The sequence below is a fragment of the Leopardus geoffroyi genome, chromosome C3 (genome assembly GCF_018350155.1).
Source record: "Leopardus geoffroyi isolate Oge1 chromosome C3, O.geoffroyi_Oge1_pat1.0, whole genome shotgun sequence".
Lineage (NCBI taxonomy): Eukaryota > Metazoa > Chordata > Mammalia > Carnivora > Felidae > Leopardus > Leopardus geoffroyi.
Genome location: NC_059338.1, coordinates 100,794,519 through 100,820,314, shown reverse-complemented (window position 1 = coordinate 100,820,314; position 25,796 = coordinate 100,794,519). Strand labels below are relative to the sequence as shown.

General features: G+C 38.8%; 1 protein-coding gene and 1 long non-coding RNA gene across 3 annotated transcripts in view; one reads left to right on the top strand and one right to left on the bottom strand.

The window, feature by feature from the left end:
• Nucleotides 1-25,796, bottom strand: part of RSPO2 (R-spondin 2) — a 159,187-nt gene that overhangs the window by 105,177 nt on the left and 28,214 nt on the right. The gene's annotated exons all lie outside the window — the stretch shown is intronic.
• On the top strand, nucleotides 19,939-25,083 carry LOC123585596. Its single transcript, XR_006706303.1, has 3 exons — nucleotides 19,939-20,138; nucleotides 20,240-20,327; nucleotides 25,003-25,083. It is a non-coding gene; the product is annotated as an uncharacterized LOC123585596 (long non-coding RNA).

Sequence of the window (25,796 nt, the reverse complement as noted above, 5' to 3'; positions counted from 1 at the left end):
TTAATATGCCTAATTCAAGGCTCTTATATGGCTCTATTTCATTCATTTAGTCATTCAACAATTATGATGTCTGTAGTATATAGAACATAAGGAATAATGATAAGTAAATGACACCATTTCCTAACTTAAAAAGGAATATGCAATCCCCTCCAGGAAGCTGCCTCTGATATTCTTTAACCACTTTGAAGGGTTAAAGGGTCACTGTAATATGCCCCTGAGACATGCTAGAGTATCTTCTATTACTATATTTGTTACATTATGATGAAACTACCCAGCTGTCTGTCTCTCCCAGTAGAAGAAAAGTTCTTCAAAGGCAAATATCACCTCCTGTATATTTTGATGTGCCCAGAGTCTACCTCAGTGCTTCACATCTAGTATAGATGTTTGCTATTAGTTCAGAATATATTGCTAAAACGCAGCACCTTTCAACTAACAAGCTGTAACATACATACCTTTTACTTGGCTTGTTAGAAAATAAGGCTCCTAGTTTCCAGGAGCAAACAGTCTAATTTAACAAGATATGTATTCCAGATAAGCCAAATTTAGTGCAACATTAAATAATAAAGGGAAAAATCACTAAAGTTTTGTCTCAATCATTTTAAACAATTTTATGACAATGTTTTATATATTTGAAAGGCTAATCAATTGTATCTCTTTGCCAAACAAATCATTAACCAATGTACTCAGACAGTCTGACTCACTGAGATATGTAAATAAACTTTTTCTCCCCAAACCTGCCCCTTCTGCTATCCTGAGTTTTCGCTTTCTAGTCAAGTATCAGCTCTCTAGGTATTGAACATAGTCCATAAATGAAAGTCAGTCAAAATTTATTATAGTTCTTTCAGATATGAAGCCCAGTTCTTTTTACTTTAAAACATCAACTTGAATTGAATGCAAAGTCATTCCTCCCCTCCCCACACATAAGCAGGAAAAATCTAATTCTGCAACAGCTTGGAGTACACAGAGTTTGGATCCATTAAGTCCTCAGTGTGCTACAGAGATAAAAGAGCTATATCTTCCACTTAAAGGGCAGGGTTCTAGCCCTTTCCCTGGTTGGCCTTAATGGCCTTGGGAAGAAAAGTGATGACTTCATCACTATTATCAAAAAGCACTCTGTTGTGGAGGGGTTAATACCCATACCAACTTCCCTTCGCTTGGGTGCTCCCTTTACAGATCACACCACATTTTCCAGCTAACACTGCATTCACACTGTATCCTCCAATCCAAGAGTTAGCCAGCCCCATCCTTACCATGTACAAAGGTTCTGTCAAGACCATAGCCCCTAACCTCACCCACCCTGTAATCCAACACACAGGTTCTGTCTCCAGCGCCTTCTAGAGGAAGTTCCACCTCTATCTCCTTTCTCTTCTTTAGGCAGCACACAGGGAAAGCAGCTGTGTACCACCTAAGCAGATTTCCCACACCGGCAGGAAAAGGCTCTCCCCTTTCTGTCCATAACAACTCAATTTCAAAGTGGTTTTCTTCAAGTTCCCACCTTGGCCTTTGGGGAGAAGAAACACTTCATCTTCATTCCCAAGCTCCCAAATGTGTATGACAGTTTGTGTGTGCAAGGATGTAAACGCATACAAAGAATCAGAAATTGATATAAAATAACAGTAGTTGTGCCTACAGAAGGGTAATGAATGGGGACATGCTTTTCATGAAGCTGTATTTGTGTATAATGAGCATAACTACAATGAGAAGCAGAGAAAGATGGAGAGAGGAAATAAGGGAGGTAGACTGATTCCTTATAATGAAATGACTCCATCATCAAGTTTTCAGAGGCTTAGCACTCATATTACTGTTTAGTAATTTACTCTCCAGAAATAGTGAGAAGAGATTCTCTTCAACATTAGTGCAGAGGAACAAAATTGTATCATTTTAATCAAATGCAGAAAATTCAGAATAGAAAAAAAAATCCTAATACTTAAGCATCCCTGAGGAACACGCCACATTGCCCCCAGAGCCCATTCTAAAAACGAAGCTTAGAAAACACCAGCTTCTGGTTAAAGTCAATCAACCCACAAACAACAGAGTCTTTGTCAAGGAAACCTGAGTTCAAGTGCATGAGGATCAGATAAAACACAACACATGGCATCTGAACTAAAATGATATGCTTTGATTTTAGATTAAAAGTTAAGAAACCAGCAGAATGCAAACACTTAAGAGAAAGGATGTACAAATAAAATTAAGATTGGCTTCCTCTTAGGTGGTGACAGTTGAACAGATAAGTGGCAATATTAAAGGTGTCGCAGAGCAGTCCTATAAACATTTTTTATCTGTAAATCCACAGTATATATGGTTCCATTTAATAGGACGCTGTGTTACAGCCACAGATAGATATTCATAACCAAGTGTTTAGAAAATGCATTGTTTAGGAGACTATCGATATTAAAAAAAAAAAAAACTATTAATTTGGAAAGGCACATGGCCCTGCAAGTGGTCTTTAAGGCCTGTATCCTATACAGGGAGGAGGAAGTGGTCGATGGAAGGAGTTATGTAGGGCTGTGTCTCAATTACGGCTGTAAAACCAGTTACCCAAATTCTTTTAGAACCTCTCGTTAGAAGCTACTCAGATTACCCAAGATAATAAAAAGCCAGGAAGCATAGGGATCTTTTGACCACACATTAAACATGAATTAAGTTACTGAAATTTCATGGTGGATAGCCCCAATATGATATGTTGCTGTGTTTAAAGGTAGGAGAATTTAACGATTTTATACACTGAGGATACTTCTGAAGAAAACAAGTTGACACATACTTAACTCCAAAATTCTCTCCAAACTTGGAGAAAACTTGGATTAAGTTGCCTCAATAAAATAAAAATTATACTAATCTGAAGACATGCACAGGGTTATTCTTTGCATCAGTTTTCTCCCGTGCAACATTCTTCTCGAGGTTAGAAAGAGACTTCAAAATATGGAAAGAGAGAATACTAGAATGAATCCTGCAGTGTTGGATTAGAATTGGAAGCCATGACATAATGAAGTCATTATTTTTAACATGTACATATATGTATATGAATACATGTGTGTATACACAAATATACATGTATATAGTTCCTAGTTTTGTTTGCTTAGAAGCAATCTAAACCCCCATACACAGGAAAGTAAATGAATAAATTATGATATATCCACACAAGGTACAATGCAGCCATAAAAAATAATGAGGAAGATCTGTAAATGGATAGGATTTCCAGGATACATGGTTAGGTTAAAAAAAAAAAAACACAAAAAATCTAATGTATATTACTGTTGATAGCTGGGTAAAAATGGGAAATAAGATGAATAAACCTGAAACTTGTCAGATTGGTTACCTGTAGTCAGCAAGTGAAATGGAGTGGAAAAAGGATAGAAAGGATAGGGTGTACCAAGTACATACACCCCTTTTGTATTGATCTGACGTTCAGAATCATGGGAATATTTGACATCCTTAAAAAATGAAAACAACAAGGATAGGGAAGAGGAAACCACCCCCCATTACCCTCCCCCACAAAAATAACAAAACCAGAAACAAATCAATCTAACTGAAATTCAAATGAATAATAGAACCATACTGAGGTGGGAGGGGAACTCAAGTAATTTTTGAACACAGTATTTTTACTACATTTCCTTAAGCTAAAGACAAAGAGAACTCTACATCAATACTGAGTCTTAGTACACTTGTTTGGCATTTTATGTATTTTAGCATTTCTAAAAGTATCCTATTTTAGAATTGAGCAAATAGGTAAATATCCTATGAATGACAGGTTTCTCAAGGTTAGAAAAGAGACTTCAAAATATAGAAAGAGAGAACACTAGAATGAACCTTGCAATGTTGGATTAGATTTGGAAGTCATGACAGCATGAAGTCATTTTTAATATGTACATATATGTATATGAATACATGTGTGTATGCACAAACACACATGCATATATTTCCCAGTTTTGCTTGCTTAGAAAATCTATAAGTAATGACATCCTAATAGCAATGAGCATAACTAGCATCCAGATTTTGTTTTCTAAACACCATTCTCAACTCCAAGGAGCTAGATCTCCCTGGAGAAATGACTAATACAAAGACTGGATCAGAGACAGAACAAAGTCAGCCTGAGATATCTTGTGCCAGAAAGTAAAGAAGTCTTCAAAGAATGATGGGAATACGTCAAAAAGACCAGAAGAGCTCAGAGTGGCCCAATCTGGGACAATTTGAACAGAATAAATAACAGTAAGAGATCATAATCCACAGAACAATAAACCATGAATCTGTACTGCTGCAAATGAATAAATGGAGAAAAGAAAGTTCTTCTTTGCAGAATTCCAACTAATGAATATAGAATAAATGAGGAATTTCCTACTTGGAAATCACTGTAGTAATAATCATTTCAAGCACTAGAAAAAGCTACTGAGTAAATGTACCATTTAAAAAAAACATTTTAGGGGCCCCAGGGGGTGGCACAGTTGGTTGAGTGACCAAGTCTTAATTTCTGCTTAGGTCATGATCGTAAGGTCATGGGATCAAGCCCTGCTTTGAGCTCCATGCTGAGCAGAGGGCCTGCTTAAGATTCTCTCTCTCCATCAAAAAAAAAAAAAAAAAAAAAAAAAAGAAAGAAAGAAATTCTCTCTACCCCTCCCTCTGCCCCTCTCCCACTCTGGCTTGCTCTAAAAAACATTTTGTATAGTAAGCAAAGTATTTCCCACAAGATATTTAATGTCAAAATGAAATGCAGTAACTTAAGACAAGTTACTTTATTCTTCTCTAAGTTTATTTTGAGACCCAGAGAGAGAACCAAGCATGCATGAGCAGGGGAGGGGAACCATGAGATCTGCGCCAAAATCAGGAGTCAGATACTTAACTGACTGAGCCACCCAGGTGCCCTTACAAACAAGATACTTTAATCAAAAGTAATATCACCAGAAATGGAACATATCATGTGCTTCCTGATATAATACACTGGTGCAAAAAAATTTTCTGTCATATCTCTAACAAAAATACAGACCTTCTGGGGCGCCTGGGTGGCTCAGTCGGTTGAGTGTTCGACTTAGGCTCAAGTCCTGATCTCCCGGTTTGTGGGTTTGTGGGTTCGTGCCCCGCGTCCAGGCTCTGTGCTGACAGCTCAGGGCCTGGAGCCTGCTTCAGATTCTGTCTCCCTCTCTCTCTGCTCCTACCCCGCTCATACTCTGTCTCTCAAAAAATAAACATTGAAAAATTAAAAAAAAAAAAGCTGAACTTCAGTCTAATCACAAGGAAACATTAGACAAATTCAAACAGAGGAATATTATACGGACTGACCAGCCAGTACCTTTTAAAAAGGTCAAGAACATGAAAGATAGGCTGTAATAGTGGTCCAGATTAAAGAAGAATAAAGAAACATGAAAACTCAAACAAGGTAGGACTCCAGATTAGAATTGAAACATTTTTTTTCCCTCTTACTACATAACACATTAGTAGGGCAACTGGGAAAATTGGGATAAGCCCTAAGGACCACAAAACAGTATTGTATCAGTGTTTTCTTTTTTTAATAAATGTGGTTATAAATTAGAAGGTTTTTGTTTTTAGGAAGTAAACACTGATGTTTTTAAGGAGGTCTCCAACTTACTCAAAATTTCAGGAAAAAAATAGATAATGTTGAAGTTTTGTAAAATATTAACATTTGAGGCATCTAAGTTAAAGGTATTATTCTTTGTACAATTTTTTTATAACTTTTTTTTTTCATTTTTTTAAATTTACATCCAAATTAGTTAGCATATAGTGCAACAATGATTGCAGGAGTAGATTCCTTAGCGCCCCTTACCCATTTAGCCCATCCCCCCTCCCACAACCCCTCCCATAACCCTCAGTTTGTTCTCCATATTTAGGAGTCTCTTCTGTTTTGTCCCCCTCCCTGTTTTTATATTATTTTTGTTTCCCTTCCCTAATGTTAATCTGTTTTGTCTCTTAAAATTTTACTCCAACTTTTCTAGAAGTCTGAAATTATTTCAAAATAAAAATATAACAAGCTTAAAAAGAAGCAATAACCAACTGATCCTATTAATAATTACCTACAAAAACTATAGCGATTAATACAAAGTAGTTTTGTGAAGCTGTCAGTTTTTCCAAAGAACCAAATTTCTATGTTACTTCTATATTTCATAGAGCTTTGAAGTAAATCACGAAAACCTGATAGTTTTTATATAATAACGATTATTTAAGAGACCAATATGCTCAAACATATTACATGTTCTTCTCAATTTTCTCTGAGAAATCTGATTTAATGAATAGTTACTCAATGAAAGACATTGTCTAGATGTTTAAACAGATAACATCTACATCTGGTTCATCCAGTTTATTCAATGCCAACGACAAACCACCATGCAGACCCCAGTAGACTTTGCCAAATAAGTCACCCATTTTGTCAATCAGATAGGATTCCCAACATGCAAGCAGAACATTCAATACAGTCAAGGTAATGAAAACCACTCTTGAATAATAATTTTTAAAAACTTTCTGGAAACACTTCCATTACAAAGGTATTTTTATCGGGGAAAAAGAGCAGTAGAGAGCTTGTACTTAAAAAACAATCCATTAGTTCAGTTAAAGCAATTCATTCCAGTCACCACCATCCTCTGGATTTTTAATTGAGATACAATTGACATATAACATTGTATAAGTTTAAGGTGTACAGTGTATTAATACATTTATAGATTACAGTATGATTATCACTGCAGCATTAGCTAACACCTCTATCAAGTCACATAAACCATTATCCATTAGAAGAAATGCATCAGGATGGATGCAGTTTTGAGGAGTGAATTCTAAGCAGCACTTTTCACAGCTGAACAGAAACAATAAAAAGGGATCATATTTCTTTGGATTTCATCTTTCTCAAAAACAAAACTCTCCTGGATTTTTCCATTCATTCTAATATATCCTTTTTTTTCTTTATCTGGAGAGAGAGAGGGGAGAGAGAGAGCATGCATGTGTGCGAGCGAGGGGCAAAGTGAATCCCAAACAGGCTCCGTGCTGTCAGCGCAGAGCCCAATGCAGAGCTTGATTCCACAAACCATGAGATCATGACGTGAGCTGAAATCAACAGTCAGATGCTTAACTGAGCCACCCAGGAGCCCCACTCTAAACATATTCTTCTCTGATTTTATATTCAATAGTCTACAAGCTCATTTCTACATATTCATATACCATAAGGTTCAGTGTAACCCTCACATCCTTCAAAAATTCTTCAATGGTTTCCAATGTCTACAGTACCCTTTAAATCCTCTATATCCAGCCTAGTGGCTCATGCAATTAAATGTACCAAAACTCCAGTCACCTACCACACATGTACCCATCCTATATATTCTACAGTCCAACAAATTAAAGGGTCAAGTTCCCAACCTGACACTCAAGAAACCAACCATCCACTTTGTCCAGGACTGAGGGGTTTCCCAGGATGCAGGATTTTCAGTGCTGAAACCTAGATGGTCTCAGGCATATTGGAACATTTGGTCACCCTATCTCTGTGACCCAGCAACTGACCTCTTGACCTCCCAATGCACCTCTGCTTTTGATGCTCCTATTCTTTGGCTTATTATGTCCATATATCCAAGTGAAAACCATTCAAGGACTTGTCCCACCACCACCTTCTCAGTCAAATGTTTCCTTTTCTCCAATCCTGGAAGTATTTTCTCTTTGCTGTAAATTCCAAAGCAACTCCAGCATTCTCTCCTTTGTGTCAATTGTTCTGTGTTGCACAGAAAGAAGGGAGATACCTACTTCCCATTCCTGATGTTTCCTTCTTCCCAGGGAGATATCTATTCACATGATACCATACACATTCTCCTCCCTCTCATGAATTCTTCCACAAGAAAGAGGAAGAGAATGCTCTATATGAGGATTTGGGAATAAGGAATTAGGCATTGCAGACCAGCACCCTCTTCCATCTTTTCCTCACTGGAATTTTCCTGCATTCCCAAAGTGTTACAGAAACAGGAGTCTTGCAGTCACATAGTCTGTGCTTGGCTGGCTAGGCCTGTCTGAATCCAAGGTTTGAGATTAGGAAGCTCATTTTGCTCCACATCAAAACCATGTTCTCCAGTATCAGCTTTGTCAGTAACAAAACTGATTTTTTAATTTGTTATCTAAAAATCCTAACCTCTTGCCGCACCTGGGTGGCTCAGTCGGTTAAGTGTCCAATTCTTGGTTTTAGCTCGGGTCATGATCTTACAGTTCATGAGGTCAAGCCCCATATGGAGCTCCATGCTGACAGTGCAGAGCCTGCTTGGGATTATCTCTCTCTCTTTCTGTCCCTCTCCTGTTCGTGCTCTCTTAAAATAAACAAATATATTTTATATACACACACACACACACACACACACACACACACACACACACACACACACACACACACTGACCTCTTATCAGCATTCACAACTTGGGTAGATAAGAGGAATGCTATTTACTGACTACCTCCCATCTACATTGTATGATCCTATGATTGGCCTGTATTGTCTCCATAGTACACTATGCAGTGCTTTGCAGGTAGTAGATACTCCTACACCAGTGAGTAGATACAAATATTTTACTATTGATATATATATATTTTTTCAAACAGGACGGAATGTAGTCCATTCAAGTCCTATAGCAGGTGTTTACAAGCAAGGTCATCTTGGGTATCTGTCAACATTGGAGTCTTAGTTTTTCCCCAAATGAGGAGTTGCTACAAAGACTTGTGATCCACAAAGCCTAAAATTATTACTCTCTGGCCCTTTATGGATAAAGTTTGCCAGCTTCTCTGCTAAGGATTCTTGTGAGGATTACAGATCAGATGCTATTTATTGTTAGTGCCTAGCATATTTTCGGCTGTTATCAATTTAAATACAATGGTAATATTCAAAGTAATTTTTCTAAAAAGAAAATTCCTGTGGACATAGAAAATTAACAACTAAAGTACCCTATCCTCAAATATTCCATACCTAAAGGAGGGAACAAACACTCACAAAAATCATCACTTTTAATTTGCTACAAATGTAGAGGCTCAGGAACCATTACCTACCAGAAAACTCTTATACTTCAAAGCATCTACAAGACAAAATGTATCAGTCTTCCCAAGCATAATGAGACTAAGAATAAAAGATACACTCAACATTTTTTCCACTAAAAGGAAGCTTGAAATAGATTGTGAGCAACAAGTATATTTACATACTTAATGTTCTTCAAAGGAAGCAGGGGAGAGTGATGGGAACTGTTCCACCTTGAAAGTAGTTGTGACAACTATTAAATCTGACCAAGATACTGCAGTAATTCCTCCTCCACTTAACTGATTCCTTTAACATTATGTAAGGTGTCAAGGATCCAAAATAAAGACAGTCCCTGTAGAGTTCAGAGTTCAGTGAGAAACACAATCATCATTTAACAGGGTTATCTGAATTCTTCCAACTGTGGTTCAAACACTTTTAGCAGAAATGACCCTTCTTGCCTTTTCTCAGCTCCAGGTTCATTTTGTTTGGTACCCAGGATGGAGGAGTTTTGCAATCGAGGATTCTAGGATAGATCAAAAGACAAAGAAGCTTGTGATGTTGCCCGCCCCTTTGAACTGGATTTTAGTTCCCAAAGTTAGAAGGGTGAGGTATCATAGCTGGGTGAGCTGGTCAAGATGGTGGAGAGAGGTCCAAGAAGAATTCATTCATCGAACCAAAGTACAGTGTGGAGTCTGGAAGGGTGACTAAACCTCTTTATGGAAACCAGCCTGGCTCTGATACCCCCGCAGGGTGGCAACTCAAGAAGTTTCAGAAGAGGGAATCTTCGGTCTTGCCTGGTATTTGCACTGCCATGAGCAGTGGTCATGATGAGGCTCCCCCAAATGACTTCATGAGCCACAGACATTGACTAGTGGCTAAGCAAGGGAGGAGAGCCATGATGGATGCCATATGGTGACTGCATGTGATACCCAAAAATAGCTGGGTAAATTGATGGGGAATGGAACCCACAATCCTTTTATCATTCCTCTGGTGGTTCAAATATGTTCCACTTCTTTAGGATACATAATGAAATTAAAACCAATATATTTTGTAAGTGCTATGATAGAAGTATGTGCAAGTTCCTATGGAAATCCAGAGAAGGAACTCCAAAAAGAGCCAATAGAGGCAAGTCAGAAAGAACTCTGAATAAGACCTGTTATGTTTTTAAGAATACAACAAGGAAAGCCATCACTTGATATGAAATGGTTCTCTTTTTTATATTTCTGTCAACTATTCAATTTTGCTCCTTTTGAAGATATAATAAAGGGATACATTTCATCAAGTATATCTAACATTCATTGAAATCACTGTATGGTATCCTTGAAGAATTGACAAGCATTTGGCCACTAACATAGTAATATCCTGTAAGGATCTAGAGGACTTTTTATGCTACCAGAGAGAAAATTAGTCTATTGACAGAGTTCAGTTTCATTGTTAGATTATTCTTTTATCTCAGAGGATATGCATCCAAGTTACATTCTCAAACTGGAACAAGCATAACTTGAACCAGTCTATTTGCAAGTCATGATGTTATAGGCTTGAATCTACCACCAGATTAACTTGTCTTCAAATAATGGCTATAGAGAGGATATTTAAAATATCCCAAAGATCTTGTATCACTAATGGATCATCATTATATGGTGTGGAAAACTTGATGTAGGAAGTTTTAAGAGTAAACAGGAGTCCATTATAACTTTCCTTCCTTGTGGAATGACTTTATACTACCCACTAAAAATACATATATAATGCTTATTACTTATTATTAAAAACACTATGCATCCATGCACTTTGAAAACTATGGAGTAGATTGTCAATCTATTTTATTTATTAATTTTTTTAATGTTTATATATTTTTGACAGAGAGAGAGAGAGAGAGAGAGAGCATGAGCGGGGGAGGGGCAGAGAGAGAGGGAGACACAGAATCTGAAACAGGCTACAGGCTCTGTGCTGACAGCTCAGAGCCTGATGTGGGAGTCGAACTCACAGACTGTGAGATCATGACCTGAGACGAAGTCGGATGCTCGGCTGACTGAGCCACCCAGGTGCCCCAGTCTATTTTAAAAGAAAGGGCCAAACCTTTTCTTGTTCTGCAAAAGCCCTTTCAGAACAAGAGGAGTAGGAGTATTCAGTGTCACCTGGGTGAGAATAAGAAAGGACATAAAAATCAGAGAATAAAAGGGTATAATTTTGTACATTCAAAATTCAAGATCAACTGTAAATGAAAATGTAAAAACAATATTTACTGATGATGGGAATGCCAAAGATTAAAGTTTTGGCTAGTAAGCAGACTTTGTTTTTGTCTTTCTTCTCTCCCTCCCCATCTCCTGCTCTCTCTGTAAATGGAAGAGGAATAAAACAAAGTGACCTTAATCCAGGATTATGTGCCATGTTTTAGAGACATTGACTAGCTTACTCTTCTCCAGCCCAAGTAGAAAAGAAAGATAATGGAAGAAAATAGGATTAATGCACCACATTTTGCTCAAAACAAAACTGGTTCAGCAGCTACAATACTGGCTTACATTGGCAGAGACCAGTAAGGGAGAAAAGACAGAGGGGAGCTAGTCACCCCATATAACAACACATAGCTTGTACAAGATGTAGCTCTCTCCCAGGGACTAGACCACAGTCATACGGGGCAAATACATGTTCTGACGCCAATCCTGCCTCTTCAACTCAGTAACTTCAAGTAAAACACCTTGCATACTCTTGACCTAATTTCAAAATTAAGATTTTTTTTTAAAGCCTATTTACTTCGGAGAGAGAGAGTGTGAGCAGGGGAGGGGCAATGAAAGAGGGAAAGACACAGAATCTGAAGCAGTCTCCAGGCTTTGAGCTGTCAGCACAGAGCCAACGCAGGGCTCAAACTCACAAACCGTGAGATCACGACCTGAGCCGAAGTCAGATGCTTAACCGACTGAGCCACCCAGGCACCTCTCAAAATTGAGATTTAAAAAAAAAAAAAAAAAAAGGAAAATGAGAATTGGAAAGAAGGGGAAGTTACAAAAAAGGAAAAAAACACATTTATTTGTTCTACCAAATTTAAGCCTAACTGTACATAATCATAAACAGTAATATACATAGAGGGATTGACCATATGTGAACTGAGAATCTGTTTATTCTCTTCATTCCCACTAAATGCTGAATTCTTTGAGGGCACACAGTCTTAAATTTTTAAGACTGACACCTTAGTTCGCTTTCTAGCATATAAGGGTTGATGTTTTTTCTATAGATGAATAAGTGACTTTATCTTCCCAATAGTTCCCATTTCTATCCTGCATCCTGGTCACATATCCTAGATATTTAGATATTTAGTGAACATTTTCCCTTGGCTATCTAGTATCTCAAAGTGAAGATAATGAAATAAAAAAAAAAAAAACTACCACCTATCAATTTTCCTATTCTCAAAAACAAAATATCTTTTATAGTGTACCGCAGCACAAATTCTTGGTCCCCACTTTTTCATTCCCCAGATTCAGTAAGGCACCAAGATGAGAGGATACTTCTAAATCCTTCTAGCAGCTCTTCTTGTCACCCGATAGGAGGACCCCTGGTCCAGCTGCAATAGACTTGTGCCAAGATTACTGCAAACACTTTTAGGTGGCCTCTCCGATTCCAGCTTCATCCCCTCCACACCACTCATCTTCCCCAGGCTGCACTTCCGTCTCCCTCAAGCTGCCAATTTTTTTTTTTTAGTGAAAAAAAAAAAGTAAAAATGAAGAAAAGGAGGGTGGTTGTACTTGATGCTGGTGGTGGCGTGTGGAAAGGCACGGGGAGCAGAGAAATGCAACACCAAGATGTACATTCTTTATGCAATTCCCGCATAATTGGAAAGCTAAAAACTACAACCCACTGGCAACACCCTTCGCTGAGTCACTGTATTCTTTGTGTACATTTTTCTAAGAGCAATCAAAATGGTAATTGTAGGACTAACTTTAGAACATGAAATCACTGTATCTGCACTAACATGGAATGCAATGTGAAAAGTAATCTCTCATTAAACCAGAAACTGTGGTTTATATGGTTTGAAAAATGCGTCGGATTATTCATTCTCAGGGGATAGATCATAGTGCTCCTTAAGGACAGAAAATTGAGAGAAAGTATTAGTTCCTTCCACAAAATACTTAAGAAATCCCATGAGCCTCTGAGTTTCTCCCCGACTTGTTCTAATTATAGTGGGAATAAAGTGTTCCTTAAGTGTATCTTTAATGCCATCCTTAAAAATGCCCTTTTCCCAAAGGAGGATCCCAATTCAAATAAACTGTAATAAGTCATTTTTAGAGACAATCTAAGAAATTTAGTTGTTATAGATATTAAATGATGCTGAGAAAGTACTATTAATTTTGTTAAATGTGCTGATGGCATTGTGATTCTTAAGGAACCATGGTTTACAGATAATGAAGTACCTTAAGGTAAAATATAGGATATCTGTGATTTGCTTTAAAATACTTTAGCAGGAACAAAAGGACAGATCAAGCATAATAATAAATATGGAGTCTGCGTGATGTATAATGGTGAGATATCTTCTATTTGATTGGAATTCTTCATAATAAAAAAGTTCTTGATGTCTACTTTTTCCCCTTTATGTAGAGCTCAAAATGATGGCCCAGCTGAGAAGGTACTGGGGTCACAGTAGCATCAAAGTAGAGAAAGATTTGCTGTGACCAGGCTATGGCCAAAGCTATGTGAAAATCAGTCCAGAAAGTCTCCTAAATATAAGGTCTAGAAAATATACATGTTATTTTATGATAACCTTATGTGACCAAGCAGACTCCTACAGAGAAGCCAAGTTTTATTATCTTTTTGTTTTGACTGAAATTACCAACTTTTTCCCCCTACAGGTTGTTTTGCTTCCCCACCCCCCACCATAACACATATCAGTTTTACCTTAAATAATTGAAACCTATTGAAAATTCATTCCCTCCAGGCAACCATACCTTCCATGCCTGCATTGCTCAACAGGGAGCGAAAAGGAGTTGGAAACAAGATTGGATCCTTCTCCAAGACAGCAATGGAGACAAAAGACCAAATGATTATCTGAGTATCTAGCAGCAGCAAGGGAACTTTAGAAATATAGATAGCTTTTCTGAATTATATTGTTATCTTCAAAGTACTGCCTCTTGTAGCTGCTTCTTAGGATAAGGGACGAGATAAGTGCAAGTCAAGGAGTTGGTGGTATTTCCTATGGAGTTTCAACTCACTTTTGTGTCTTCCTGCTGTTTCATCTTGCTTTTGAGTATAAACCAGTATCACAGACAATTAGTAGTTTCCACATCAGCAGCACAAGCTTACAGTGAGCACTGGTTCCTCCTGCAGTACTTAAACACCTGCGATTCATGGGCCACAGAATCCAGCTCCCTTCTCACACAGGCTGTTTCAGTTTCTTTGGATTGATTGGAGCCCAGGCTCCCAGGTCATTAGATGCTCCCAAGGTTGTTCCCACCATTTTCAGATTTAGGAACCACAGACAAAGTCTGTCCATATACTTGCTAATATAAGCAGACTTTCTTATTTTGTTAAATCCGTTATGAAGGCAGAGACACAAAAGCATCCTGTCAATGTGTGCACACTGTCCTTCAAGTATGAAAAAGCACCTTTAAAAAAAATAATTTGTGGGGCGCCTGGGTGGCTCAGTTGGTTAAGCGTCCGACTTCAGCTCAGGTCACGATCTCGCGGTCCGTGAGTTCGAGCCCCGCGTGGGGCTCCGGGCTGACAGCTCAGAGCCTGGAGCCTGCTTCCGATTCTGTGTCTCCCTCTCTCTCTGCCCCTCCCCTGTTCATGCTGTGTCTCTCTCTGTCTCAAAAATAAATAAACGTTAAAAAAGTAATAATAATTTGTATTGGGGCACCTGGGTGGCTCAGTCGGTTGGGTGTCCAACTTCAGCTCAGGTCATGATCTCACGGTTTATGAGTTCAAGCCCGCGTCAGGCTCTGTGCTGACAGCTCAGAGCCTGGAGCCTGCTTCGGATTCTGGGTCTCCCTTTATCTCTCTGTGCCTCCCCTGCTTGTGCTGTCTCTCAAAAATAAATAAATGTTAAAAAAAAATTTAAAAGAAAGAATTTGTATTAAAATCCAAAATTGTTATAAAAAAAAAAAACACAATTTGGTACAATTAGCATTCCTTCATACCAAATAAACTACCACTAGGTTTTGCTCTCCTCCCAGATCTTAGCATAGCATACAAAACAAAGTCACCTTATATTATCAAAATGTGAAGATGTGCTCTGTCGTCTGTGAAAGTCTGACCATCTTCTAAGATTTGGCTCCTCAGACACCTCCTCTGGACTAGGCATATAAGCCTATGGCACATCCTATGTGTCTGTATCAACAGTGCTTTTTATGTTGGGTTGTATTTACCAGTTTATTCCACAAATTTGAGCATCCCCCCAAAACAAGACCATGTGTTATTCATTTTCAGTTACCGGCATCTAGGAAGTATTTGATGAAATGCTTTGCTCCTCCTGGGTATCATAAATAATCATCCATGTTCTTGAGTGGCTTAATTAAGTCAGTTGATGAGCCCACTAATGTACAGGACAGCAAAACAAACATGATACTAGATTCTGACATTTCCCTTCATGCTTCCCTTCATTTTTTCACTGTGTCCTAGATTTTAGGAGTTTCTCGATCTTAACTATTCTTGTCTTCATGTGCTAAAATCATAGTACTTTTACCATCTGGCAAGGAAATTAAAAATCATAAGTTCTTGTATCTCCTTATTGCTTAATAGTAACTACCTGTATCTGAGAATGTAGTATATACCATAGTAATATTCTTTACATGTATTCACTCATTTACTATTTATGAGAACCTTATGAAGTACTGTTATTCCAATTATACCAAAGGTAAAAGTGAAGCACAGAGAGGTTATGTATCTTGTTCAACGTCATTCAGCTCATAACTGACAAAGTCAGCATTCAAACCCAGGCAGTCTGGCTTTAATGTTTAGAACAAAAAAATGCTTCATGGGTGTTTTTCTTGTGCTTAACAGGGTGGAAAAAAAATCAATTGTTTGAAAGATAGTTTAATCATAAGGTTCCTTTCAAAAGGGGAATGAAGAACTGGAGGGTGAAGATGCACTGAGCTCATCCATCCAGCCTCCACTGGGCTGACCCAGCCCCTCTCCTCTCCCATCAACCCCAAGAAGTTCCCAGTGCCTACTGAGCTGCCAAGCACTTCTACCCTCTCTCACTATTGGTCAGATAATAAATAGTATAAACAAGGGATTAATCAAAAAAATAATACTAAGTGCCTGTTGCTGGAAGACTCTGAAGAACAGAAACACAGAAGTCACTATTGGAGTCCTTAAAAAGAATCCAACTAGAAGGGCTGTATGCATAGGCATTAAAACACCTACACTAACAGGCAAGTATATAAAATATACATATTAAAATTTCCTGCCTAAGTCTATTAACTTTTTAATTTTTTTAATGATTTTATTTATTTTTGAGACAGATAAAGACAGAGCATGAGCAGGGGAGGGGCAGAGAGAGAGGAAGACACAGAACCCAAAGCAGGCTCCAGGCTCTGAGCTGTCAGCACAGAGTCCGACGCAGGGCTCAAACCCACAGACTGTGAGATCATGACCTGAGCCAAAGCTGGACGCTCAACCGACTGAGCTACCCAGCCGCCTCAAAATCCATTAACTTCTCAACTTGGGTGATCACTGAAGGTATCTGAATTGGGCCCTGTGGGCTAGATTTCAAATGGAAGCAACGTAAGAAGTAAAGGCATTTTAGAAGGGAGGAAGAAAAAAACTTACATGAGCAAATGCTTGGGAACCATAAATGATGCAGTTTAGTTGGAGCATAGAGTAAACACTTGATGGTCTCAGATGGCTACAAAGGCAGGTTGGGTCCAGACCAAACAGTGCATGAAATATCACACTAAGAATGTTAGCTTCCAGGCATTAAGTTCCTAAAATCTGAGCAGCAGAAAGACAGGACCAAAGAGTAACCATAGGAAAACTAATGTGGTTTGATGTGTAAACCTAATGGAAAAACTAGAGTGATAAATAGAGATCAAACAGTTAAAAGACTTTTGCAATAATCATGACTAAATACTGATCTGGGCCGGGACACCCACAAGGAGAAATTTAACAAAGGGTGGATTTGATTATAAACCAAAACTAACAAGTGTTAATAATACATAGAGCACAGGGTTCTAAAGGAACAGAATATTCTAAGATGTCATCAAAATTTCCAATCTGGGAAAGAGAACTGAAGTATCACCAAAATCAACAGCAGAGTCAGTACTGAGCAAGAGGACAGTGTGGAGTTGTGGGTCCCACTTGCTTAGCTCTGGCTGAGGGAGGACATGTTCACTTTTAGGACAAGTTGGCCAAGAAAGTAGAGCTCTCCAGCATGCAAATGAAAATACAGGGCTTGTCTAAGAGAGTTTAAAGTTATCAAATAATTTTGACAAGCCCCAAAGCATGAACTGAAATCAGGTTTCTTCTCTTTGCAACATTTTAGATGATGTTAAAGAACAAACGTATGGGGAAAATAAAAAAGAATGCTATAGGGATGTAATTTTTTTCCAAGAAAGATGGACCATGAAAGGAATGGCAAGAGCAAAAATTGCATTTTAAGGGTTGTAAAGTCAGAGGACACTGTTGTTTTGTACATACTATTGAAGATTCCTAAAATTTCTTTCAAAGTAAAAGAGGACAGTGCCAGCAAATAAGAGGCAGAAGATACAAATGGAACAGATCACATCTGAGCAAGGCCCAGTAAAGAAGACCAAAGGTCCAGGTAGGAGCAACAGGCTTCACTTCATCTGAAATAGTGGGGAAAAAAATGAATTTAAAGAATGGGTGACTAAAGAAGTTTTTAAGTAGAGTGGGATATGGGAACAGGAAAGAACACGTGTGGTGAGAATGAGAAAAGATTAGTGAGCACTAAGTGTACAGCTCTGTTCTTCTCAGGAACTTAAGCAGCAAGGTTGTTACAGGAGTGACAAGAGACAGTATGGGATCAAGACCAAGACTGCAGGGAACCATTTGGAAGGTGTGGAAGGAGGATGTGATAGAGTCCAATACAAATGATGACAAAAAGGATCTCCAAGGAGTAGTAAATCCCACTTAAGGGCAACACTACACCAAACACCTCTTAGCAGTTTGAGACGTTCACAAATGGTCCAAGGGGAAAGCAATAATACAGACTACAGCCTCAAAGATGATGGTTATGGAGTAAATGTTTGTGTCCCTTCCCCCCCACCAAAAAAAAGTCCATATACTGAAATTCTAATTCCAATGTGATCATGTTGGGAGGTGGGGCCTTGGGGAGATGTGTCTGAGAGTGGAACCTTCCTGAATAGGTTGGTGTCCTTATAAGAAGGGGCCAGTGAGCTAGCTAGCCCTCTCTCTACCATCTGAAGATACAAAAAGGAAATGGCTGTCTGCAACATGGAAGATCCTCACTGAAAACATCCATGCTGGCATCCTCATCTCAGACTTTCAGCCTCTAGAACTGAGGAATTTCTGTTGTGTATAGGCCCCATTGTCTATGATGTTCTCTTATAGCAGCCCAAATGGACTAAGAACACAGGTCCAGTCAGAATCCTGAGTCTACCAATACAACATGCTGTCAAATATATGTGTGTGTGTGTGTGTGTGTGCATGTGTATACACATGCACATACACACACACACACACATATATGTGTATATACACACACACATACACACACACACACACACACACACAGACCTGTAGTTACAAAAAAGTAAAAAAAAAACAAGGTCAATTAAGTGATAGTAAAGAAAGATAGAACTTTAGACCCAGAGTTTATGACAGGTTGAACCATATAAATTGTATTCAAGAGAAGAAGATACAAATTGGAGAACTGATATTTAGAAGGGTCTTAAAATACTTGAAAAAAATTTTAAAAAAAAAAGGGGGGCGCCTGGGTGGCGCAGTCGGTTAAGCGTCCGACTTCAGCCAGGTCACGATCTCACGGTCCGTGAGTTCGAGCCCCGCGTCAAGCTCTGGGCTGATGGCTCAGAGCCTGGAGCCTGTTTCCAATTCTGTGTCTCCCTCTCTCTCTGCCCCTCCCCCGTTCATGCTCTGTCTCTCTCTGTCCCAAAAATAAATAAACGTTGGAAAAAAAAATTAAAAAAAAATACAGTTATTTCAATAGCTGAAGAGAAAATGAGATAAAAGACCAGTTCTTGAAGGTCACCAACATAGTAACTATGGGTGCCAAGTTTAAAGGAACCCTGTGACCTGAATAAGAAGCAACTAATTGGGATGGTAGAGGAACGTCCTAAAGGTCCGTGCATGGTGCCCATGTGGGGAAGGCAGCAGAAATGAATGTAGAAGGAGATTGTCAAGTAACAGTGGTGGGAAATAATGGTTAAGACAGGGCATAGCCAAAGGGGAAGCATTCTTTCCTTTCCCAAGGAAGTCTGGAGAAATGAAAGGAGGGGGACTCCATGAGAAGATTCCAGAAAAGCAGCATTATGGACTGCAACCCAGATTCCATTACAGCTCAACACCAGTGCTCATCAAATGTGGGATTAATGAATGGCAAGATGGAAAAAGTCATCATACAGAAATAGAAGTGACTTTGCCATTAACACTGCTTTCTTCTGACATGTAGGGAACCTAAGTGACAAAGAGGAAAACATGAGGAAGTGAGGAGTGACATCCTTCAAGATGATTAGTAGACTAGCGGGAGGTGCAGCACAAGCTCTGCATCCAGAGTGACAGTGATGGGTAACAGATGCTGGAAGCTCAAAACTTGCAGCTTGGAAGCAGGACAAAACTGGGCAGTCGGGGGATCAAGGGCTTTGTTTAGAGTCAGGCCCAATTTCAGATCCTGGGCCCATCACATGCTAGCTTTAAGAACTTCTTGCCTCACCTCTTGGCTCCCTTAACTCCTGCCAATGAGCTTCCAGATCCATAGCAAAGGCTGTTGCAAGGAGTAAATGAAGTATTGAATATCTGTCAAGCGCAAGGCTGGAACATACAAAGTATATATAAAAACTACAACAAAAATAGATGGTAGCTATCATTACTAGAAGGGAGGAAGTGCTGAAGAGTCTCAGAGGCTGTGAAAAGCAGAGGCAGCACCGGGAAGGGGGAAAGAGGGGTGTGTGGCAAGGGAGCAGAGGACAGCAGCCACTGTATGACAGCAAGTGTCTTGATAAATGGGACTATGAAACCTAAGTAAGTGCACTGGATTTGTAGTGGGAGTTTTGTTTTGATTAAAATGCTTTTTCTGTTTCCATGTACTGTTAACGCTCTGTCATTCTGAAATCCCATGTAAGCCTCAGAGATGCAGAGGCTGAGCTACAGCACCAAGCACCAGCCTACCAGGAGAGAAAACCCCACAGTGACTTTTCTTGCTCAGACAAGGTAAGGATCTTGTTTCATTTCTTTGTTTCTCTAATGGTGGCAAGTAATATTTTGTTCCTAATAAGCAACAAAAGAAAACAAATGATTTCTAAAGTTCTATCTAAAACATCACATTGTTCTTTTTGCTAAATTGCTACGAGGGAATGGTTATTTTAATTTGGTTAGATTTGGTAGTAATATACTTGGCGGGGGCGGGGGGGAGTAGAATTTCGGGAAAAAAAATTGTCCTAGCATTTCTCACCTTGAAGCATGCCAACATTCTCTCAACCTACGTTTAATAGGAAAGAAAATTAAAGAGATAACCATGACAACTTTGTAATTGTGACAGCCAGTGGAGAAGCCAAGGAACGTGAAAGCCCCCCCGTAGGGTAGTCAAGGCTGTCTGAGCAGGGGCGAGGAGAGGGCTCTCTGTGAGGCAAGAAAACTCCAGAGAAAAGGAAATCAAAGAGCCACTTGCACAAAACTTTGTTTTAATGACCAAGAATTTGAGATGTTACATGGATAGCATTGCATTTGTATTGTTATCAATAGCAACTTGATATTGCTCCATTTTCCACACACACACAAAAATTTTAATGTAAATTAAACACAGAAGTTTCTCTCTTGATTACAAAGCCCATGTATTAGCCCCCACCAGATTCAAAATCCAAACACTCTCAGAACATTCATTTCTTTCTGCCTTTATTATATAAAATGACATATTCGAGCTTGTAAAAAAAAGTAGGTTTCATTCACTATTCACAAATACTGAAACTTACAAATATTAAAATTTGGGGGGGGGGCATTTAGTAGGGGGAAGAAATGTCTTTTCCACATGTAGCTGCCACACAAGCTTAGCTGAAGTATACTCACCTTTTCTAGACATTAAAAAGATAGCCATCTTGTCTGTATAGGTTACACTGATGTATACATCTGAAATGGTAAAAGATTTTTCCCTACATCTACCTAAGTGAGTTTCAGGCGACAATATGTGAACAATTTGCTAACTGCTTAGTCCATTCAGATCACCATAGAGTTGATACCCAAGGATATACATATTTTATATATATGGTTGGAATTAAACTATAGAATATAAAACACAGCTCCATCTTAAACCTCCTTCCTACCTTGCCATCTTTATTCACTGAACTGGAGAATCCCTGTATCTCAGATTCAGATCAGTAAATATTCAGTAAAACATGAAACACCTCTTATCTTGGAGAAGCCAAAAGCCAAGGCAGGGAGAGTTAAACGCTAAATGACCCCTATTCCAGACAGCACGAACAGCAGGGACCGCTGCTGGAAGAAGGCTCACCGCACACACAGTTTCACAGAGTAGGAAGCCCTTTGTTAATCAGTAGCCACCATTCAAGCCTAGGGCCTTATGCAAAAGAAAACATTTGTACATTTGCAGGACAGTAGAATACAATTTCACCAATGCAAAGATAAAATGTGTAATCATTCACCTTGGATTACAGTATCTGGGGTTTCATTGCCTTGTGAAATGTTCAAATCAAGAACTACAAATTTTTATCACACCACATACACCATGAAACATTTAACAAGTACATCCTTAGACTATTCAAAAGACTGGGAAGAAAACTGTTTATTCAGTGGTAGACAAAACCATGAAGATGTGAACAGGATACGATATATAGAGGAAAAATGAAGACAACTCAGACTAGCAATGAAAAAAATGGTCATGGGTCATGTTTTTAAACCATTAGTTTAGGGAGGGAAGGAACAATCTTATATTCTATCCAGCCATGTAAATTTTTTTCTTGGTTTAAAATTGGCACCTTGAGACAAAAGCACTATTTGCAAAATACTCTGCTACTAACACCTCATAGGCACACCCATGTTCTGAAATGGTGCAGGCTTCAAGTCCGTAATTCAAGTCTGACCCAGTGTATTAATGCAGTTCGGCCAAATTACACACATAATGGGCAAGAATTTAAACATTCATCCTATGAATCCCCTTTCCCAATATAATTGTCAAGGGCAGTCCACATTATAGGCTTTCTAGAAATAAACCATTTGGGTGTGCAGACAAAACATTACATTTTTACGTAGTCAGCAGACATAATTAAAAAAAAAAATCCTAATCATCTGCTAGGATACTATTGATCCCAAGTGTTCACAGAGAAAAAAGTCAAAAAGGTAAAAAGAAACAATGAAGAAAAGGGTGGAAAAAAGCAAAGATGGAGGCTGGAAGCTGCATCAGTCAATGTCAGGGGCATGTGTGTTTAGCCAGATGCAGCAACCAGAAAGCCATTTCTTTGCCAATGATTACCCTGTGGGAGCAGGACTAGCACTTAGAAATATTTTTATCACCTTCTAGAATTTAAATCTGGCCTTATCCAGGATATGAATTATTATTAATGAATGCAGAATTTAATCATGTACCAGAAAACACTAGTCAAAGCTCTCAATCTTATTATAAATATTTAAATTACAATCTCTAATCCTGCTTATGGCAGAGACGACACCAAATATATTAAGGGGAACTTTGGGGAACTTGTGACCTCACGTGTGGTTAGCAGAAGTGCGATCTTCTGATAACGTTGAAGAATTTGTACACTTCACCACATATGCTCCTCAAAACACCTCAACAAAATACCTGCAAGGTTGCTGGTCAGTGTGCGCCTTCTCCCTCAGTGAATAACTTGGTAAAGTAAGAAAGCTGATACAATTTAAGGAGATGCCTGTGGTCCACTGTATTTATAATATTCACCCAAAGTAAGGGACAAGTTTAGGGATTGACCTCAAAGATTTTCCTTTATTATGAAGAGAAAATATAGACATATAAGGGATATGCTTATGTACATTTGCTGAAGAGTTCTGCAGAAAATTAACGACAACTAAAACCTTTTTGTTATTACGGTACGCTAAGTACCATGTTAAGCACTCTTTAGGTATCACACTCTAATCCCTAGTTACCCTAAGGAGGTAGGTGCTATTTACCTCGATCTAAGAGATGGAAAAACAGAGGCCAAGAAAGGTTGAGCAACTTGCCAAAGACATATAGCTTAGACCTAGGATGCTATCCATTGAACACCCTGCCTCTCTTTACATGCCTCAAGCCAACTTATAAGAAAAGTCCTGAAGGACTTCAAGGAAGCAAATTCTAGGGACACTGGGAAGGGAAGTGGAGCCCAGCTATCAACATCTACTCAACTTTAAATCCCACTTGAGGCTGCACAAGAACTAGATTTGGTTAAAATTACAAATATCAGAGTCATGGGGCTCCTGGAAGGCTCAGTCAGTTAAGCGTCCAACTCTTAATTTCAACTCAGGTCATGATCTCATGGTTCGGGAAATTGAGCTGAGCCCCACATCGGGCTCTGGGCTGATTGCACGGAGCCTGCTTGGGTGCAGCCTCTCTCTCTCTGCACCTACCCTGCTCAAGAACTCGTGTTCTCTCTCAAAATAAATAAACATTTTTAAAAAATCAGCCACAAAGAAAATGAAATTTTAGGAAATCTATTAGAGTCAGGAAAAAAAAATTTTAATTTTTTTTAACGTTTATTTATTTTTGAGACAGAGAGAGACAGAGCATGAACAAAAGGAGGAGCAGAGAGAAAGGGAGACACAGAATCTGAAACAGGCTCCAGGCTCCGAGCCATCAGCACAGAGCCCGACGCGGGGCTCAAACTCATGGACCATGAGATCATGACCTGAGCCGAAGTCGGACGCTTAACCGACCAAGCCACCCAGGTGCCCCTAGGAAAAATATTTTTCTAAGTACCAACATTTCAAGTAATCATTTTCATCTACCCGGAATCTTGGCTTTCCAAAAGGACCCATTTTCCACAGTTACAAATAGCTTAAACTTCACTGTAACTTTAAATCCTTGACATTTAGAAAAAACACATGAAGCGTTTTCGGTTCCATTTTTTTCTTTTTACCCCAAGCTGGGAATTACAAAGCTTAAAGTTTTCTATCTTGTACGTAATTCCATAATCTCAGGAAAACAAAAACAACAGTAAAACCACTAGACCACTCACTGCTCTATTTTTTCCACTACATTTAGTCAACACTAAAAAATCGTTAGCACCCTCCAAACCACTTGAGTATCCAAGATATATTTGTTTTATATCTCATTCATTTTCAAAGAGAATGTCCACAGCCCAGTAAAGCCTTCCAAGTGAACACAAAATGCTTTCTACTTACATCTATTTACGTGCTAAAATGCTACCTTTCATACGATTTCCAACTTGAGTTATAGATCAGTTAATTATAATGTTTGATTTTAAAAAGCATTTAGAGAAAAGTAAAATTCATCCTTTTAAATAATTTGTCACTTTTTTCATGGTACCATACTAAGCAGCTATAGTTTAACTATTAAACATGCGTAATAAGAGGGGCGCCTGGATGGCTCAGTTGGTTAAGTCTCTGACTCTTGATTTTGGTTCAGGTCATGATCTCACAGTTTGTGGGATCAAGGCCTATGCCAGGTTCCACAATGACAGCACAGAGCCTTCTTGGGATTCTCTCTCTCTGCCCCTCTCCTGTTCATGCATGCATGCCCTCATTCTCTCTCAAAATAAATTTAAAAAACTTTAAATAAAAAATCAGGAACAAGAGTATGAACATATAGATTGATGAAGCCAATATAGTCAAGTGTTAAGTTTTTATTCTAGGCTCTGGGTGTGTGAAGGTTTATGTTTCTTTTTATGTTTCTGTTTATTTCCAGTTCACAAAATTAGAAGTGAAAATAAATTTTAAGTAACAAAAGGACTCAAGGTGGCATTAATAAAATCCTGTTTGAAATGAACAAAGAAATTAATTGCAAGCATGAATAAGTGAAACAGTCTCCAGGAAAACTGCTACCACTACCTGGTAAATGTTGAACAGGACCTGAAGTCTGGCTGGGCTAGATAATTGGTTCCTACATCACAAGCTCTGAATTTTAAAAAAACAAAACAAAACAAAACAAAACAAAACAAAACAAAACAAACAAAAAACCAGGATGCCTGGGTGGCTCAGTCAGTTAAGCATCTGACTTCGGCTCAGGTCATGATCTCATAGTTCACAAGTTCCAGCCCTTCATCGGGCTCTGTGCTGACAGCTCAGAGCCTGGAGCCTGCTTCAGACTCCGTGTCTCCCTCTCTCTCTCTCTCTCTCTGCCCCTCCCCTGCTCACTCGCTTTCTCTCTCTCCCTCTCAAAAATAAATAAACACTAAAATTTTTTTAAAGGAAGACTATACTTTATGAGATCAGGAAGAAAAGCTAGCACATCTACAAGGACAGAAGAGTCATTTGGGAGAAATAAAAGATCTCCCAGTTGCTTTTCCCTGGGTTCTCTTTTACTGACTTGAACTTTCGGATTTCTTCCTAGGAAATGAATTACAGTGATGGCTACAGCAACATGCCACAAATGTATCAAGAAGTGAAGAACCCTCTCACACCCTAAAATCAAAACCACATGTAAGGATGTGCGCAAGAGCTGAAGAACGCTGCAGGGCTTTCGGCGATGAGAAAAGCTGC